Source organism: Prinia subflava, chromosome 2 (genome assembly GCF_021018805.1).
Source record: "Prinia subflava isolate CZ2003 ecotype Zambia chromosome 2, Cam_Psub_1.2, whole genome shotgun sequence".
Taxonomy (NCBI): Eukaryota; Metazoa; Chordata; class Aves; order Passeriformes; family Cisticolidae; genus Prinia; species Prinia subflava.
The window spans coordinates 104111799-104132999 of NC_086248.1; the positions used below are offsets into that span (position 1 = coordinate 104111799).

Consider the following 21201-nt stretch of genomic DNA (forward strand, 5'->3'; position numbering starts at 1 on the left):
CATATGCAAGAGCCAAGGGGGAATGGCTTTAAACTGACAGAGGGTGGGTTTTTTCCAATATTAGGAAAAAAATTGTTGCCTGTGAGGGTGGAAGGGCCTTGGCACGGGCTGCCCAGAGAAGCTGTGGCTGTCCCTGGATCCCTGGAAGTGTCCAAGGGCAGGCTGGACAGGGCTTGGAGCAACCTGGGATAGTGGAAGGTGTCCCTGCCCATGGCAGGGGGTGGAATGAGATGAGCTTTGAGATCCATCCCACCCAAACTGATATGATATTTGTAATTGAAAGAAAAATCCAAGTCTGTCTTTACGAACACTGGTGGAGGTTTTGAGGCTACTCAAAAGAGATTTTTGTGTTTATTTTCGATGTTGGACTTAGCACTGTAGGCACAATCCTGTGGCATGACCTGAAGTATCTTCATCCTTCACAAATCAGACAACCAGCAAAAATATTCTGGTTTGGTTCACTTTATGATTATTAGTCATTATTTCTTTAAAGGAATCAGCTCCATTTTGTATGGAGTGATGCTCTGCGGAGGTTGCATATTGAGGGCTTTGCTTAGACAAAGTTTCCAGAGTTACTCCAGTGCAAGAGGGATTTCCTGCCCCCAGAGCCCTGCTTAGTGGCATTGGCAGAGCAGTGGGATCCTGTGAAGGAGACGCAGACACACTGTGGCAAGGACAGCAGGAAGGTCAGCCTGGAAAACTCTGGGAACTGAAAGCTCTGTAGGCAAGGAACACATTGCAGAAAAGGCAGGGGCAAACTTCAATGAAATATCAGCAGAACAGCTGAAAACAAACAAAAGATAGTTATGAAATCTTCCAGAATGAGTTCATCTGGAATTGTGACTAACACATTGTTTGGGTACTCAGTGAAAGAAACCTCAGCTTCTAATTTATTGTATTTTCTTTCGCACATGTGGTTTTCATAGGTGCTTGAATGAAAACATGAAGATAAACCTATAAACCCCTCTGTATTTAAAGTTAATGACACAGAACTCTCAGTATGGCTGGCTTGCTAAGAAAAAGATAAATAACATTCTGCTAATCTTTCCTTTTGCCCTTTTTTGTGTTACTTTTGCTTTCTTGAGCAGATTTTGTCTTTAAACCAGTTCCCAACAAATGACTATTCACAACACCAGAACTGCCCAGCTGACACTGCCAGGTCCTGGCTGCACAGGACATGAATCAAATCAGAAATATAACTTGCCTCTTAGCTGAGCAGGCTTGTGGCCACTGCATTAGGTGTGTACAGCTGCTGAAAGTGTGATGCTGATTTTGGAGTAAATAACGAGCTCAAACCATTTGTAGCATTTTGTGTGTTTTCCTTGAAATGAGCTCTTGGCTCTAAAATGGCTTTTTATTTTCATGGGGCAAAAAAATATGCCAAGTCTTCCTGTTGAAAATAAATTGGTAACGTGACCTGAGCACTTCCTAATGACTGGAACAGGAGGACAAAGAAATCGTAGTGTCTGCATCTCAGTCACTTGTGCCCTGAGCAAAACTATTTTGTCTCTTGTGCTCTTCCATGGGTTTAAAATTTTTAAATTCATTTGACAAATCCAACCAAGGTTTGCAAGGAAGAAGAGCAGAAGTCTCACAAATGATTAGGTTGTTAAAAATTTCATGAAATGAAGCAGATGGAAGTAAGTAACCTCGTCCAAGTCCAACCCACATACAAGACTCCAGTAAGGATTTTTAAGCAGACATGAAAAATTTTACTTTGGCAAATTTGATTAAGGTAGTCTGGAGAAAAACTCCGCTATTGCCTCTGCCAATCTACCAAAAGATACAAATCAATATAAACAAGATTTTATTGGGTCATGAAACAGCCTGGTCCTAAAAGGTGTCTGTTGCTGTTTTGCAAGTCTCATGGGTTTTTTCCTTTTTTTTTTTAAGTAGGTGATCTTATTATATTTTGGAGAATTGCAAATGTTTAGGCTTGGAATGTTTCCTGAATAAAATCACAAACCCATTTCAGTCTCCCAAGGTTTCCATCTAACAAGCGTCACAGGAACTGCTTGCAATTAGGATTAATTTATCAAATGCAATGACCTCTGGAGCAAGCAGGGCTTTCCCAGTCATGGACCATCCCTGCCATGCCTGTTTGGAGAGAAAAATATTTACTAAGGAGAAAGGAAATTACAGCACTTTGCTGAGTTAAAGGAACTGTGTGTAAATAAAGATACCCTCTGCTCCCACAGCCCAATTATAACATTGATGTGCGTGATCTGAAAATTATATGCTGTGAAAATAATCCCCAGTTCCAGATCTGCCTCTGACTGACTTTCCTTGATTTCAGACACACGTAGGATAATTGCATGCTCCAACAGAGATCTTAATTTGAATTATTCCGGAAGAAAAGCTTCTATAAAGCAGATTTCACTGCAGGGCACTAAACCAAGCCTGTGAGGGACAGGGAACAGAAGGGTCTGCATCATGTTTTGTGACACCAACTCACAAGGTGAAACCCCGTGGTTGAAGGTACAAGTGGGGTTTTTGCCAGGCCCTGTCTGAGAGAACCTGCAGAGCTCAAGCACAGGAGCGTCTCAGGGATGGCTTTGTGGGTTTGAACACCCCTGTGGCCTGCGTACCTATAGGTGAACATCAGGCCCACATGCAGTGGCTGAGTTTCCATGAGAAAAAACTCATTAACTCTGCTTTGCACTAATTGCCATTATTGGTTCTCTGTGCTTGGGGCAAGGGAAGGCTTTTCTTTCTGGAAATATGGGCCAAATACTGTTACTTGCTTAAAAAATCATTCTATTGGAAAGCACCCAAAATTGCAAACATCCCCAAGCAAAAGGCTGAAGAGCTTCTTTTAAATGAAAGTGTAAGAAAAGATGGTGTGCTCTTGCTGTCAGACATCGCAGTAAAGCTGGGAAAGCATCTCCTGTAGGATTGTTCAGTTTTCGTGGTAATTCTGCAGGCATTTATATAAGTGTATCTGAGCTACTCTTTGATTGGCAAGGCTGGGCTGAACTGTGTATTTCCTACCTGCAGCAGAGAAATCCTCGAGAAAGTAAATGCATTGCCCTGATGTTTTCTGAGCGTTGTTGATATTGCCAAATTACACGTTTTGGTGAACAAGCTGAGAGTTCAGCATGTCCCCTGAGTTTTTCTCCAGCTCTTTTAAAGCAGCACCTCTGTGTTCCCCAGCAGGGACTGGCTGTGAAGTTAATGTAGGACAAATTTGGGATGACTCACCGGCTGTTTGTTCCTGTGCATACATTGTGCATTCATTACCCTCCCCTACGAGCTGGTTCCCAACCCCGCCACTCTGAGTCAGGCTGATGTTTTGAAACGAGGGGGTTTTGTGGGGAATATGAGCGTGCTGGTGGTTCCATGTACTGACAAAAGGCTGGTTCTTCCCCTGGCTCGGGAAAGGAGCTGCTGCATAATAAATTGCCAGAGTTTGAGCTCAGGAGAAAAATGCATGGTAAGAGCCTAATAAAAATATTCAATTCACTGCTTTTATAGACAGGCCTGACTCAGTGTGGATATTCAAGCCTGAAAAACACAGGTTGAGCTACTTGAAGCATCCACTTGTGATTCAAATTAAAAGAGTAATTTGAATAAATAACTCCAAAGTTGCAACCTGATCAAGCACTAAGGCAGGACTTGCAGCTGCCTGAATCTCTGTGTGGGATGTGTCTTCCCATCTCCTCTGGGCATTGTGTTTCCTCTCTCTGTGGAAAACCACTCGATGGCAAACATCCCTGGGGCAGACAACATTGGTTTGCTTTATTTAAAGCAGAGATCAGTAGGATCTGCACTCAGGGAAGGAGGGGGAGGCTCCTTCCCTTGGAGATTCGTGGGACTTACTGAAGAGTGAGCAAGAAAGTGGGAGATTGCTGGGAGGTGCAGAGCCCGTTTTGTAAGGAATGGGTGAAATTTCCCATTGCTGGGTAGGAATTCTGTGTATATTCCTGGCCTTTCAGGAGATTATGGAGGTGATTGGGAAGGACAAGCTCCCTGCACAGGGAGGGAACTCAAAGCTGCTGCACCAGGGTGCAGGACAGGTCTGTGCTTTTTCATGTGTCAGCTTATCTTGGGATAGGGCTGATCATTTCCCCCTTTGTGTTTCCCAGGAACACTGTACTGTGATCAAGGCTGAGCTCAAACGCTGGAGTCCTGTTTGAACTCGATCCTCTTTGAACTGTGTGACCTCTAATGAAAGCTGGGGAAGTTTAGAGAGCAAAATAGCTTATCTTTTCCTTCTCCTTGCTGGATGGATGCCCTTATTTTGTTTCAGATCATTCAGCTTTATTTTTGCCAGGGAAAGGTTATTTATTCAGTATTCAAATGTTTGGTCAGCTAATAAGGTTTTTATATGCAAGAGCTTTGAATATTTCTCTTTGAAATCCCATAACAAACCTTTTTTTTTTTTTTTTTTTTTTTTTTTTTTTGTTGTTGTTGTTGTTGTTGTTGTTGTTGTTGTTGTTGTTGTTGTTGTTTTTTGTTTTTTTTTCTGGGCCATGTACTTGGTTCTCCAGTCATGACCTTTTCTCTGAAGTTGCCTAGAAAAATAACCCAGGAGAGTTCTCTAACTTGTGGGTGTCAGGAGGGACTGAGAACAGGTGGGACAGTTCATGAAGACATTCATGAAGACATTCATGAAGACTGATACTGAACAGGGCATCCCTTTCACAACAGTTCCCAGTATCCACACACAGTGTTCAATACACTCAGTATTCAGTGTGTGAAGGATCTGTGCCTGGCAGAGCATCCACAGCTGCAGCGGTCAGAGGGGAAGCCAGGGGCTCTTCTTGTTTGCCGAGTGTCCTCCTGGTTGTGCAGCCTTGCTGCCCTTGCAAATCTGCCCCTCATTGCAGCTGCTGTAAACTGGAAACAATCCCCTGAATCCATGGGCTGCACAGGGCCTTTGGCTGAGGATGAACTACTGGCACTGCAGTGCAGTGGTGGGTTTGTGTCCCAGTGTTACATCTGGTGGAGCTTCACCAGGCACAGGAATGTTGCTCTTCAGGGCAAGTTCTATGTGATGCTGAAATGAACTAAATGTGGAGGGGTTGTTTGCTCTATATTCTCCTTCAGGCTTGCTTCCTTTTCCTGTATGAGGAATGTAGAAAAAGCAGTAGCATGGTCTTGCTCTCCTTGTTTTCCACCAGGCCACAGAATGCCCCTTTCTTACAAACCTTTTTGGCTGAATTTATCCTTTCCAACTTCTCTTGCCTTCATTTAATATTAATCTCTAATTAACTTTTCTTTGGTCGTTCTCTGACAGACTAATTTTATTTCACCCAACCCCCTCCATTACACTGCAGTTTTCTGAGTTCAGACCTGCTGTCTGCAGGTTTCGGAGTGAATAAAGGAAGGTTCTCCTTCACTCTGTGCTTTGAATTGCCATTCCTTCCCCTCCCCACAGCCTGCTCCCCCAGGCAATTCATTTCAAATATCTCCCTGTGGAAGCTGGGAGCTGCTCTGCAGATTTAGTGCCTCATGTCCTGTTGCTATTTTGACAGACATGCTCTGGTGTCCTGCACACCCACCCCAGGTATCTTCTGCTCCCAGTTTTTTACTCTGAGTGGTGTTTCCCTGGGATTTTACAGCATTCCTCTCTTCATCCTGAGCTGCAGTAGCTGGGGCAGCTGTTCCTCATGGAAGGCAATGGGATATTAGTGGCTGACGTTAAGGCAGCAGAATATCAAGGGCATCCTTGTACAAGAACAAGATGACCAAGACACTTTAAAAGTGCCCGTGTGACTTAAGAACTAGCTCTGTTCAAAAGCATTTGGAAGCCAGTCCCAACTTTCAACTCTTTGTATCATTTATGTGGTTTTGTAGGTTGTACGTGGTTATTCCTATAAATGGGACAAGACCTGAGGGTCACAACCCATGTTTGGAGGAGCTGAGCCCTGGTAAAACCAGCCCCTGGTTTTACCTTTGAGGCTGTTTCACATCTTCAGTCCAGAAGCTGTGGCACTGAGCAGACAGAGCACAGGGACTCCCACCTTTGTGGGGTGCAATAGTGGGTGCCATGGGTAGTCTGGGTTCTGTCTGGGTGTTCTGGTCAGGTTTCTGAGCTCTGTGCTGTCCCTGTGCCTGGTGCAGGAGTGTGCAAACATCCTCCCCCGGGCACTGGTGCACCGCAGCAACACAGCTTTGTCACCATGTCAGAATCCAGCATTAATATCTCCAAACTCTGGCAATCTACCAGGGAATTTAATGCCATCCCACCACAACAGAAATTTTGTATGCAGACACATGCTTTCCTAGGATATAATTGGTCCTATTGCTCTACTTTCCAAATACTGCAGTCAAATACATTCTCCTGGAAAAAGAAACTGATGAATCTTCAATAGCAGGAGAGGCTGAGCTCATCAGCAGACTTTTAATGAGTATCAGGCTGCATTTCTCCTCTTGCAGGGCTGCTCAAACACGGGCTTGCCCAGGGGGGCACTCAGGATCCAAGACATCCATTTAGAAAAATGGGTTTGTGGTACCAGGAAATGGAGCAAAGTGGGAAAGAAAGGAAAAACTGGTGCGTGAAGCCCCTGCTGTGTATTCAGAAAGGAGCTTGCAGGGATACAGCACAGGGAGACTGGAGGCTCCAAACAGAGCTTTCTGTCTGCTGGAGCCTCCTCTGCAGGGCTTGTCATAAATCTGTATTTTTAAGAAATACTAAGCCTGTTTTTCACCTTGCAGCCAAAAATCTCGGGTGCTGTGGCAGTATAAACCAATTCAGTTCTGTATTTACAACCCTTCCCTGGTCAAATGTTTTTCTCATAGAAAAATGGTCTTACAAATGTGGAAATACATGGTAGATGTAAACATGGTCCTGTGATTTAACAGCCTTATCTTTTAGTTTTTCCAGCAATCTCAACTAGCTCTTATATTTAATCTCACTGTATCTTGCTGTATTGTGGGGCTTTGTAGTGGTGCTCAGTTTGTATCTATGCTGGGAACAAAGGGAAGTGTTGGAAAATGTGCCCAGCACAGGAAAGTTGTGGATGCATTTCAAGGTTCTCTTTCTCTCCTGAGCACTGTGTGCTTTTCACCACCTTTTGGCTTTCTTGCAATTTATTTTGTACATTTACTTATAGGCTAAAAAAATTCCATGGATCATTTCTTGACTACCCAAGCCGTAGAGGTGGCTTGGTTGGACACCCTGGATAGACAAGGTTAATCAGTTCCCAAAAATGGACACTTTGTAGGCATGAGCCTACAAAGTGTCCATGTAAAGCTGGTCAGACAGACAACATGCCTTGCAGCTCAGGAAATTACACTATCAGTCAAGGAAAAACAGTTCCTGAAATATTTTGTTGGTCTTTTATTAATTCAAATGTCACTCCTATTTTAATTCACATATTCCCAGCTAATGTTTAATTAGGACAGATATTCTGGGATTGCTGTTTTTAATTTTCTTCTAGTTGTGCTTCCATTTCTGCAGCAGTTTCACTGCTGGTCTTACTTTCACAATTGATTGGAAAGGTTTATTTTCCTTTAATGTTTGGCTTTAAATACTAGCTCACAACAGCGGCTCTGAAATGTGTATTATCTTGGCTTGTGGGATGAGAAACAGTCCCCAGTGCTGGATCCAGAGGGTGATCTCTGCTACACACATCCCCAAAAACACACGTGCTTTCAATACTTTTTTGCTGCTTGTCTTAAGTTATTAGTTTTATAATTATTTTGCTCATTACAAAAGTACAGATATCCCAGGAGCCACACAAAGCAGCCATCAGGAAAAAACTGATTCTTTGGTAGCTGTATCTGAGTCCTGCATCTTTGGCATATCTACTGCCACCACTCTGAAGGCTTTTTCCCCTATGAATATGGAGTAGAAAGTCAATGGGTTTTGAGCTCCAGGCCAGGGATTCATCCTGGTCTGCAGTGGTTCAGTGATGGGAAGATCTTTCAAGCCACAAAACAGCAAAACTTTGCAGTAAAACTGGAAAAAACCCGCCAATATTCATATAGATCACAAATCTTCAAATCTTACTCATGATAGCTTTGTCTTTAACAGGACTTGGGTAGGGAAACAAGACATTTGTTAAGACTTGTTGTTTGACAAATTTTTAGCCTTCACCATTTATGGTGGTGTCTCTAATGGCAATTTCAAAGGCAAAAATATAATTTAATATGAAAAACTTTATCAGCCAACAGTCCAAACTCTTCCCTGGGGTGACTTCCACAGGATATGCCATGAAAAAATCTGATTAGTCTCAACAAAGAATAAAATCTTCAGATCTCTGTTACCTCACTGTTACACTCATCTGCAAGTCCTCCAAGGTCTTCCCTTCTTTAGCAGTGGTTTGGAAAGTTCAGGCCTGGGGGGGAAAGTGTTTGTCTCTTGGATGGTTGGGTTCCTCTCTCCTTCCCCGGGTGTGAGGTCATCGGGGCGGGGCAGGGGGGGGAAGCTCAAGGCACTTTTTCCCCTTTCATCCCCATAATCCTGTAAGGATATGAGTTTTCCCACCTTTATATTGCAAAACTGACAGCTTTGACTGTGCCGAGCTGTGGCACCTTGCTGCAGGCTTGTCTGAATTCCAGGGTCAATGTGGTTGTGACAAGACAAAATACTGAGCAAAGGGAACTTTGCCCTTGACGTAACTTGGAAAGTGCACTTCAGGTGCTTAATTGGGATCAAACTAGGTAGAAATTGCATCAGAAAAAATATTGATGGCTGTAGTGGCCAATATAATTTCTGCACAGTTTGACTGCAAACGTGGAGCAGCTGTTGTGTTGCCCAGGTTGTGTGCACCTCGTGTCTGTTTGCATGCAATGTAATTGTGTACTGGCAGAAAGCTCATGGAAAGAGAAACATGTGAGTCAATCTGCTTCTGTATTTCAACTAAAATTTCAATCTCCCATTTTGCAGCAGAAGTTGATTTTTTTCATTCCACAGAGCATACTTGGCCAGCTAGAAGCCTTGGAGGCAAATTAATTCTCTCTCTCCTATAATGTAGACCCTGAGCAAACTGAGTGAATGAAGGTCAGCTCACCTGTAATTCAGCATTTAACAATGTGCTTTGCATAATAAAAAATAATCTGCAAGTGAGGAAATCATGAAGAAAACAACTGCAACTGCATCCACTGGAAGTGATGCCTGTTTTCATTCCCACTACAGTGGATCAGAACTCAGGGCAATCAGGAATACATTTGACAAATTTCCTCTCCTTCTCTGCCCTACTTTTCTGTTTCATCATCATTGAAAAGCTTCAGCATCAGGCTGATTTTGGAGGCACTTAGCAGCCAAGGATTGGTGTTTGATAGAGAAATATGCTGGGGAGAGGAGAAGCTGAGTTGTTCTCTTGAAATTCTGTCCTGAGTTAAGGTTTCTGTTAGAATCATGATATGGGTCTGAAATGAAGTGGAAAAAAAAAAAAAAGATTACAGGACAAAGGTTCCAATGTGAATCAGCAGAATCTCTTTAAGCAGAGAAAGTATTGGAAATGTGAGGAGAATTTTTGCTTGTTTGGGGTTTTTGTTGTTGTTTTTCTTTTTTTGTTTTCCTTCTTGTGTGTCTCTGTGTGTGTTTCCCATTCATAATAAGCATTACTCTCATCATGGTAGAGATGTCAAGTGAATGACAGGCAGGAGATGAAAAGGAAAAAATAAAGGCAGACTAGGAGTAAGTGTTAATTAAATCAGAATTTAGTATAATCAGGAAGCTCTTTCATATCTGCTGCATATGAACCTTCCTTTAAGACTCATTTTGGTTTGATTTATGTGACTATTGGCAACTACTTAAGGTGGATATTTCACTGTAATAAGGTAGCTGAAATTTGATCAATCTGTGATCAAACTTTGTGCTGCCAATACACTGAACTCACAGATTTGACATGAACATCTGTGTGCTGAAAATTAGGGCTTATGATTTGGGAATGAGTGGTTTACAGTCCTTGTGGGTCCCTTCTAGCTCAGAATATTCTGTGACTCCCTGTCTGCTGGCAAACCTGGGAATGGAACAACTGACATCCCAAAAGCTGCATTTCATTTCCTTGGAATTATTTAGCAGGTTCTAGAAGAGGGTGACAGTCTTAACTTTTAGGGAGAAGAAACCACATGAATATTTACAGGATTGCTGGGGGAAAATATCTAATTTGTTGTTGAATAGAATTTGATCCCAGATTGAAAAGACTTTATATGTGTACAAACACACAGAGGTTTGTGTATGTTCAGGTATATAGAAACAGAGCCATAGAGAATTTGGAGTGGTGTGTGTGCACAGATCCTATAGGTGTGTGTGTGCAGGTATGCCCACATTCCTGCAGGATAAATCCTATTTCTCATCTCAATATTTAATAGAAAGGCTTGTGCAGTTTCACATCAGCCCAGGAGCCTCCTTTGATCTGAGAGCTGCTACCAGTTGTTGGGAGTTGTTTTGGAAGCTTTGTGAGCTGTGCATATCGAGCGATGATAATTCAGGCTTATTTTTGTATCATCAGAATGTTTAAGCCCTCAAGTTCTGTTAAGCTGGTGTTTTGTTTTGCTTTCCCCAGATGAAATCCCCCTTGGAAAAGCTAATTTAGCAACTGAAGGGGATCATTGTACAGAGCATTAGGCTGTCAGTGGTAATAGCAAATGGTAAAGTTGGAATTCAGGCCCTGGTTTCCCTTATGGTTTGCTTTATTTTACAGCACCTGCAGAAGTTCCTCTCGCCCCACACACAGCCCTGGTGAAGGAGCAGGGTCTGTCTGTCCTGTCAGCACTGTGGCAGCAGCAGTGCTGGGGAAGGCAGGAATTGGCATCAGCTCCCAGTGGCTCTTAAGTGAGAGGCGCTGGCTGGAGCCTCTTGGCCCAGTGGCTGCTGGGGATGATAGTTCCCCCTCTGTTCTGGGCTTCCTGTTGAGATCCAAGCCCAAATTACAGAGACTTGAACGTGTTTTCTATGGCTCAGGTTCAGTTTTACAGCTACTGCTGTGGTTCAACAGCAAGTTGGGAGTTAGAATGTAAGTATTGGCTTTTCCTTCCTGGAAACATGTGCACTTTGATAGAGTAATACATTTTTATGGGATAAGAGTTTACATATCCTTTAAAAAGGAGTGGACTGCTCCCACATGGTAAGGCCTCACAGTACCAATCCTGGGTTGAACAATGTTCTCCAGGAATCAACCCTGGGAACCAACCCAACTTTTCCTGAATAGAAAAAACCCTAAAACCTTGGGAAAGATTGGGAAAGAAAGGGAGACATCAGTACTTCATTTTTGTTTTCCAAGGAGTTTAGCCAGGAGCAGGAAGCAGCCAAGCAAGTACAAAATGCTGTAAGAGCATTTTGTAATCAAAGTATCTCAGATTTAAGAAAAAATACTGTAGGATTTCACCAACCTATTTTTACCTATTTTTACAAACAACTCTCCACAGTGTTTGTTGGGTGGAGTTTGCAGGATTGTCTCCTTTGGTGTTCTCAGTACTGGGAAGACTGAACTGAAGGCCCATGAGGTTCCTGGCAAGGGAATTTCCTACAGTATTTACAAATCCATCTCCTTTTTGAGCATTTCTGTTTGTGTGGTTTTTGGAAAAGTGTTGGTGATACCCAAAACATTGTATTGGCTCTTTACTTTGCAGAATAGAAACATCACAGAAAATGAGGTAAGCCCAGACAAACAATTTTAATAACTACTGATTGATTCATCTAGAGTGGGTGAACTGAAGAGTCAAGGTAGGAGGGTTTAGTAATTATTGGAAACACTAAAATTCAAAAGCTGCAGCACAAACTGGATACACCATGCCTGAGTGATAGAAATTGGGGAAATTAATCCAGTGGAGTTTCTGTTTTAAAAATAGCCTGTCATTGGTGGTGCTGGTGAAGTCATAATTCCCAAGCACAGATCATTAAATATTTAGGCCAGTCATATTTAAAATGGGTTCTAACACTCAACAATTTTGTTACTTTCTGATTCTTTCAGTTTGAAAATGAGAACATTGTGCTTCCGACATATCTGGGATTATCTCAGTCTTGTTTGAGCTGGTGAAGTTCTGGAGGAGAGAATCATCTGCTGTGAGGGTCATGCTTTGGGTTCTGGTGCAGGGGATGTTTTTTATGAAAGGGAAAGAAAACACACTTGTTTAGCACACTATGACAGAGAACACATACCCTTTTCCTGATCTCTGAACTACAAATTTGAGCGGGACAAATGTGTCCCTTCTCATTGCCTTTACCCAGATATGAGTGACAGTAAGGCAAATGCAAGGGGACCGAAGGCAAATGCAACTGATCCTAAGGATCAGCTGCCTGTTGTTTCTGCAGCACTTTAGAAATTCACGGGTCTGTATTTATTTATTTTCATAAACTGCAAATTGTGAACGCCATCTTAACCCTAAACAGTTCTAAACACATTTGTGTGAGTTTTTCCTTAGTCCTGTGTGTGATTCTGAGCTGAGGCTGTTTCCCACTCCCTTTCTTGTGTTTTCCTTCTCCAGCATGCCTGTTGAGGAGCTGAAGGTCCTCGACTGTAACATTTTCCCCTCTCCCTGTGATGGGATTCGTTGTCACCCTGAGTCAGTGCAGTCTTCCCTCTTTGCAGTCCCTTGTTCCAGGTGCAGGATCCAGCATCTCCTAATTTCATTTTATTATGGGCCATTGCACTTGGAGCCTGCTTTGGGAGGGGTAGCTCTGGTTTCTCCAATGGATCTCCATTTTCATTCTACTGCAAAAGCTTGCAGCCAAATCTGACGGCATTTCAGTGCAGGCTGAGTTGGGTGTGCAAAGTACAAGTGGAATTACAGTCGTGGAGGAGGCTCTACACAAATAGTGTGGCAACTTAGGGCCATAATTACCCAGACTGCAATCCCAGAAATAGCTGCTATACACAGATCAGTCCTAATGCTCTCTGCAAAGCTGCTCCTTGTCCTCCTAGCCCGATTCATTATGGAGCCACAACAAAAACCATCTTGAGTGGCATCCATGGATGCAGCTCTCCTTGCTGAGAAACCATGTGGGAAAACACAGTCTTAATTACATCTTCTTCTAAAAGTACACTAAAACACTCATGAAAAATTAAGACTATTTTCAAACTTATCCCACAATACCACTTGGAAAGCGCTAGATAAAAAATATAATTCAAATACAATTTCTATTATAGGACACTTTAAAATCTACATTTATTTAAATGGCTTGACTGGCTCCTTTTCATAAAGCAGGTCACCCCTAAGAAGGATTATTCTGTCCCCTGAACATGTATGGAGCCAGTGCTTCACACAAGGATTTTAATGGCAAAAAATGAAAATTCTTCAAGACTTTGGCATATTTTAAGTGTTTGTACAACTGGGTTTATCCATATTGGTAGCTGGAGAAAGTAGGGCTGGAAATGAAATTAGGGGAAAAGAAAGAAAGGAAACATTCAAAGGTGCAAAATATGGGAAAAAACCAGCACCCTCTTCCCAACACCCCCCCTCGCTAAAAACAGGAAGGAGAGACCTCCTTCCTGACTGAGATGTTCATCAGCTCAGACAGAGGGTGTAGAGCCTGCAAGCCAGGAGTACATTTTGAATACTTCTGTTTTTTAATGTTTATTTTCTGGGGGCCTTATTCTGATACGGCAGATGTGAATTCTGACCTGCTGATGTGTAGGACCTGATCCCCACAGCCAGGTTTATCATCAGAATGGTGCCATCAGGCACAGAAGTGTTAAAGCCTTCCGAGAAGGACTAAATGATCCATTATGTTTTGGCAAGTGCAGCCTCATTTCCTACCTGCTGCTCCTTCTGTGGTCACTCTGAAGCAATTATTTTAGATAATGTGGAAACAGGCCATTGATGAGAGTCCATCAAGAAATCGTTATTTCACTAGAACCAATGTACTGTTTGTTAAACAGAATTGGAAGGTGTGGATGCAAAAATATTTTTCTTACTTTTTTAGCCTCTTTTTTGATGGGGATCAGGAGGGCAGAAGGGGCTGGAGGGCTGTCACCACATTGTCTAAGGCATGGTAGCTGAGGGTGCAGTGCCACACACTCCACTTTGTGCTGCCCATGGCCTTGGATTGTGCCTGTGCAGCAACAGCAGCTTGGCTTGGTACAGATGAGAGACAGATTTATTATCTATCTATCTATCTATCTATCTATCTATCTATCTATCTATCTATCTATCTATCTATCTATCTATCTATCTATCTATCTATCTATCTATCTATCTATCATTTGTCTGTCTGACATCTCTTATCTACTATCTCATCTGTTTATCATTCATACCCCACTGCCTTGCACACAGCAGAAATTTGTTGTTCCTGCAACATCCTGGTGATAAAATCCTGACCTGGATCTGAAGAGCAGCTCTAGGGAATCTGTCCAGTCTGAATTGCTAAGAAGGTAGGGAAAGCCAGGCAGGATTTGACTGGGACAATTGGATTATCGTCTAAATGACAAGATAGTGAAGGAATTAGTGCTGTAATATTTTATTTAATAGTTTATTGTGGACACCTCATGATTTTAATATCAGTGAACTATCAGGCAGAAATAGCCCTGTGTGTGTATGGGGTGCAAGGGATAGAATCTGGGCACCTGCTCTCTAGCCAGGTTCCCACTCTAATTTTGGATACTATGTTTAAATATTATTTGTTTTACAAACAAGTCATCGACTCAAACATTCCATCTATGTTTCCTTTCTATAAACCTGTAACTCTTACTGACTTTTCCCTCCAGTCCAGTTGATGCCTAAGTCACAGTGTCTCCTCAGTCCTGTGGTGGCTGATGGTGTGGATCCCATTCCATGTGTGTGGAGCAGACCACGTGTAGTTATGTGCTGAGGTGACAGTCCAAGAAAAAGAAGTGATAGCTATTGTTTCCTCATCTCTTCAAGAGACAAAGAACAAGTAAAGCAGGAAAATTTTGGTTCAAAACAAAAGTGGACTCTGAAAAAGAGCTTTACATAAATTTTTTCTGGAGCTTAAAGCTCCTTCTCCAAGCATCCCTCCCTCCCTGCTGCTCTGCCCCTGGCCTGTGGGGGTGGATCTGGTGCCCTCCCGCTGCCAAAGGACTGCAGGTAGGGAATAATTACTGACCCTTTTCCTCACACCTCGACACAGGGGTGACTGCACTGGTTTGTCTCCTGAAGGGATCCTCACTAACCCGCACTAAATCCTGACCAGAATAAAGGATTTCAGGCCTCCCTTTGCCACCGAGGGCTTTAATCAGGACAAAGTGACACTGCCAGAAACATTCCTGATGGTAAAGCAAGGCAATGTAGCAACTCAGCTTTTTCTTTTTTTTTTTTTTTTTTTAATATGTTCCCCCTTCCCTTTTAATATTGTCTTCAATTTGATAAAATAAATGTGTACTGTCTTGTCATTTCAATTTTCTCTAAGAAAACTTATTTTTTGGGTGGCTCTGAGTTATGTGTGCTTTTAAAAACCTCCTTGTTTAAAGGCCATGATTTACTGCTGAAGAAATCCTATGGAATCTAAGTGATGGGTTTGTGCAGATGGAGGCACAGTATTTCCCAAAGAAATAGCCTATGGTTCCAAATTAAGCAGATTTTGACATCCCAGAAATTAGTAATAAAATGGTCTTTTGTAGTGTGCAGTCCCTGGGTCATGCATGAGAGCTCCCCTCTTTTGGTGGTACAGGTTGTTTTGTGTCACTCCCTTGAAGTGCTGAGTTCAGCTGCTGGCAGGGCAATGGGAGCAGCAGAATTCCTGAGAACACTGTCACCCCAAACAGTGCCTGGGGCCCTGGGGAGCTCAGGCACATCTGGCACAGTCACCCCGGGCCTGTCCCTGTGTCAGCGTTCTCAGCAGCTGGTCCCTCCAGCTGGCTGCCCCTGGACAGGAGGCAAACACATGGAGAGGGCTCTGCACCCTGAGGCAAGGCCAGGAATGTCCATCAGTGCTTCAAGTCCTCACTCAGGATGAGCAGAAGGGGAAAACCCCTTTGTTTTGAGAGCAGTCCAGAACCAGGGTAGCTGACCCTGCTCCAGTTGTGAGGGAAGTTCCACATCCCCTCCGAGCCAGTGCCCAGCCCGATGCCAGGGATGTGTCTGGGCACAAAAACTGCTCTCAGTGAACTGGATTTCACCGTGGGACACCAGCAGTGCTCACAGCTCAGCACAGGGCCTTGTTTAGTCAGCAGAATTAAGCAAGTGCTGAATTAGGGCATTGCTGTCAAGACTTTGCCTGCCAGTGTTGTTTTACTGCAGGAAGAACATCCCTCATCCCTCAGTTCTCTCCTAAAGGAAAAATACAATATTATCTCAATTAAACAAAAGCTTTTTTCTGCAGCTCTATCACTCCAAATGGAGCAGGATGACAGGCAGATCAATGTGGGTCCTGTAAGTCAGAACAGGTATTCAGAATTGTTTCAGAGAGAGGAAAAACCTTTTCCTTCCACCACAGTCATTTAAAATTTATGGCTGGGAAAAAGCAGGAGGGGGGTATTTGTATGTGTGTTGCAGTAAACTCTTGTGTATAATCACCCCTGGCCTCTTTGCTTTTGTTTTTCTTGGATGAACAATATTGGGTATCTGATCCAAACAGAATCCATTCAGAATTGCCCGAGTGCTGCACAAAATGGTGGTGTGTTGATAAATGCCTTTTTTTCCCCCTTGTTGGCAAATCAATGTGGTACAAAGATGGGAGCAGAAAAGGATAAATACATATACAGTGATTCCAGTGAGCAGGTGCAGGATAATTCCCAACACAGCTTGTAAAGGCTGCTGCCATTTGAAGGTGTCAGCGCAGTAATAGGAGATGGATGGGAGCAATACTTGTTGGGGCTCTTGCCAAAAGCACACATTCCCTGAATCCAGACTCCTGATGCTGCTCTCGCCTCACCTGAGCTGCGTTAGAGAGGAATGTGGAGAGGGACAGTGGAGTGCTGGTAGGGAGTCACACGGGATATTCATTGGGAACTGAACAAAGGCCATGCATTGTAGTACAGAACTTGTGCCTCTGCATGAAAATCAAATCCTTCTTACTCCATGCATGCTCTGCATGGTGGTGATGGAGTTCATCCTGCAGCAGCAGGAAAAGGCCCTTTAGCTGCCCCCAGGTGCCACCGTCAGGATGGCAGCACATGGACAAGGGACAGAGGAGGGAATTACAGATGGACACACAGAAGCCCCCAAACAGAGCACGAATGGGGATCTGTTGCTGCTGGCCAGGAAAGAGTCAGTTTTATCCACTATAAATATGTGGATTTGATATGTAAGGGGTATATAAAGGTGAGAATGAATGGAAGAGAGAACAGACTTTGGAACAGATGGACAAAAGGAAAAAAGGCAGAAGAGTCAGTTGCAAGGAAGGAAGGAAGAACAAACAGAAGAATGAATGAAGGAGGAAAGAGTAGGTGGAAAGAGAGAGCAATACTAAAGGGCAAACAGAGAAGGAGAGATGGATGGAAATAAGACTGGTGGAACAGAGGGATGGAAGCATGGGCAAAAGGAGGAAGGAAGGAGTGGAGTGCAGAATGAAGAACAGAAGGATGGAAAAGAGGATGGAAGGGTAGAAGGAGGAACATGTATAGACAGAGAAGGCAAAACAGATGGAAAGATGGAAGAACAGAAGGAGGAAGGACAGAGAGATGGAAGGGAAAGGAAGGAAGGATAAAAACTGAGTAAAGACAGATGGAAGATGGCAGAAGAACAGAAAGAAGGATGGAAGGGCAGAAGGAAGGAAAACTGGAAACAGCGAAGTGAAAGAAGGGAAGATCATCACCCCCTGTGCCTTGTAGGTCCTGCCCCGCTCTGCAGTGATGCAGCAGGGAGGGGGCTGGAAGAGGCTTGTGCCTGATGTGATGCTGTGTGATGACCTGGGAGGGGGTTGTGCTACGAGAGGCAGCAGCAAAATCTTTTGAACTTGATTTGCTAGATTTGCTAATGTTCTCGCAAGTTAACAAAGCCCCAGTGGTAATGGGAAGGCTGTTGCAAAGTGTTTCAGCATTGGCTCTGCCATGAGGGAGGCATTTCCTCTGGCCCAGAGCTGCACAGGATTATTACAGGAGAGAAGAAGCCTTTGCTGTCTTTGCTCCAAGCGTTGCTTTCCCCCAGCAAACCCAGAACTTTGGCACTCGTTACAACACAACCACCCTGGGAGCTGGGGGCAGAGCAATGAAGACAAAATCTGCAGAGGAAAATTTGGATCCTAGATTCACAAACTTGCAGTGCTTTTTAAATGTGCATTGCAATTCATCCCATGGATGGTCTGGTGAGAGCAAGAGTGACCTATTTGCTTCAGTTCTGAGCCTGGCTCTGGAGAGCTGGGTTTAGTTCACAGCTCAGCCACAGGCTAAAATATTGGACATGACGTGTGCCCTCTTTTCCCTTCTCTAACCAGAGATTATTACTTCAGTGCCTCACACTGGTGAGAAAAGACAGAATTCATTAACCTCTGTGTGTCCTCAGATACTCTGCTCACAAAGGTCACATATAAATTACAGTAAAAAAGTGGCTATTTTAGGGGATTAGGCTGAGTTAACACACCAGGAAATATTAATATTAAAATGAGCAGCTGGCATTAGATCTGGTACCAGCACCTTGGAGAAACTAGAGAAATACCTCACAAGCTCCTTCATTTGACACCTGGTGCTGGTTGTATCAAGGATGCACTGGAGTTGTAAATCCTGATCAGAGTTCTCTAGAATTGTTCTCTAGAACATTAAATTGTCCTTTTCAGCACACCCAACTCCTGTAGAGACTTCGCTGCTGTCAACAACTGCCACAGAAAGTGATTTTGAGCCCATGTGCCAAGTCTGCCCTTCTGGCCTGAGCTGGCATTAGTTCCAGAGTGCTTTTTGCCTCTGGGAAGTACACTGGGAAACCCATCCAAAAAAACCCTTCGGCAATAGCACTGTGGCAGTTTCCTGTGGTCAAATCAGAATGTGTGTCCAAACATAAAACAGAATTAGCTCCACTTTTATTGCAGGTACCACAGACAGGAAAGGCAAAGGAAGTGAGAGTATTAAAGAATATCTTTAAACTTTTTATCCCAATAATAATATTTTGTACAAGAAATCTAAGAAGATTTACACTGGGTAATGGTATTTATATATTTATATAGTTAAATAGTTATATACACATATAAATAAATAAATATATATATATAAAATAGTATTTATGTGGAGGTGTATAAAGCAAATTATTCCATTTTTCCTCTTTTGGGTTAAACAGCCCTTGTTCCTTTCCTGATCCCCTATAACCATTACTCCTCTCCTCAGGAACTCCCTTTGACCTGCAGTATTGTTTAGCTACATTTGAGGGTTTTTTCCCAGTAGCTGGTTTTCCAATTAAAGCCAATTAAGTCTGTCATTCAGCTTCATTTTCATTCCTTGTGATTTTCAGGGTCTTGCAATTTTACTTCCTTCCTGAAAGGACCCCTCATGGGATTGCAGAGCAATTCCATTTTTATTAAAAAGAAAATCTTGGAAGATATCATGCAAAGATTGAAATGATGGATGGGAAAAGCTAAACAACCCAACACTTCCTCTTTTTTTTAAGCCTTGTGAGCTCTTTGATGCTTCAGTTGTGATGATTTAATGCTTGGAAGCAGAGGGACTGATGAAGACATCAGCCCAGAGCCTGGTTGAAGGGATTGTTGTGTCTGGAACACCAAAGCAAAATACTTTCCTACTACTTTTTCAACTGATTTTGGTCTATCTCTAACCAAAGTCTCTTCTGCTGTAACTATTTCTGTAACACAATTTAATGACCACTCAGTTTCCCAATGAAAAAAAAAAACAGGGGGACTTCAACAACCCTATCCACTGCTCTTCCCAGTGCCATATCCACAGCTCCAGGGAAAGGAACTGACAGTTCAATGGGAAGTGAAAACAGTGACACACAAAACCACACATAAAACAGGTTTGAAACAGAGTTTCCCACTTCTCTCCCCCCAAAGCATTCCCATCTCCAGTAAGTACCTGCTTGCTTCTGTGAAATTCTCAGGGATACACAGGCTGCACAGTAGAAGTTGCCAAGGAAACTGGATTCACTTATGATTTCACATGTTCAATTTTCACATGTTGATTATTTCAATCTCCTTTTTTTTCTCCACCCACATACACCTTAAAATTAGTATTGTCCTTCATGGTCTAATAACCACTGGCATTGCCATTCAGAACAGGAAATTGGATTTGCTACCTGAATCCAAGCTTCAGCCACTCTCTTTCTTAAAACAAGACATTAAAAACACCTTCAAAATTATTTTGTCGGTAGATTACTTCAAACTGCCTTTTTTCCATACTGATAACCAAAATATCCAATGCCAAATCCAGCTGAAGAGCACAAATGTAACATTCCCTGACCGTGCTGGTCAAAAACTGAAAGTAGAAAAGGAAAAAACAATTGATTTCCCTTTGCTGTTTTTTGTTTTCTGTGTGTCACCGTATCAGACACTGGCGACACAATCCCAGTGCCTTCAGATTCAGTGGGATTTAATATTGAGCTCAGTACAGCTGGGATCACCAGTGCATTTTCAGGAGGTCACCAGATTTAAAGTCAGCTGGATGTGGATGAACCACTGCGATGCCTCCAGTCTACACCAGCTGGAACGACAGCTCACAGGCTGGCCAGATCTTCAGGCTACACCAAGTACAACCACAGTTTGTGTATGGACAGCTATGGACTCTTAGGGTTTGGAGAGGATTTTTAAGAGTTCCACATTTTGATCCTAGTCTAGAATTTCCCCCCTACTTTAGTCATAGCTCTGTGCATTGTTTGCAGAGATACTCAAAGCCATGACCTTCAAAAGAGATCCAAATGAGTGAGCACAGCTGAGGATGATCATCCCACCACCAGCACTGTCAGAACAGTGTTGATCTCTGGGTGTGTTTCCATTTCTCCCTTGCTTTTCTAAATGAGATGAGAGATGCATCACATGGCAGAATGAGAGAGGAAATTAGTGACAGAAAATTAAAAACATGAGCTCCTTTGTCCTTATGAGGAGACCACCTTGCATTTGGTTTTTCTGCAGCTTTGAGAGAGTCTTACCTGGCCTGGCTGAGCCTTGCAGCAGCTTCCTCCCAAGTCCTGGGATGCAGCTCGGTCAGGATGGATCATGGCCTCCGTATGGATTATCTCATGCCTGGGGCTGCTCTTAATGAAGAGCAATTAAACAGAACCTGGCAGAACACCAAGGATGACACATTCCTCCTTCAGAGAAATGGGAGTCTCTGTAATCAGCTCCAAAATCCAATGGAAACTCAGGACTATTCCCAGGTGCTCCCACCTTTCCCTCAGAGCCCGTGGTAAGGAATAACAGCAGGTGTGTGCAGGTCATTTGGCTGTTGTAACAGATCTGGCAGCTGGACACCT

The 21201-nt window shown here is 43.1% G+C and overlaps 1 long non-coding RNA gene across 1 annotated transcript in view; it reads left to right on the forward strand.

Moving 5' to 3' along the window:
• The window catches only part of LOC134547804 (uncharacterized), a 61365-nt gene that overhangs the window by 39214 nt on the left and 950 nt on the right, over window positions 1–21201 (forward strand). The window lies entirely within an intron of this gene.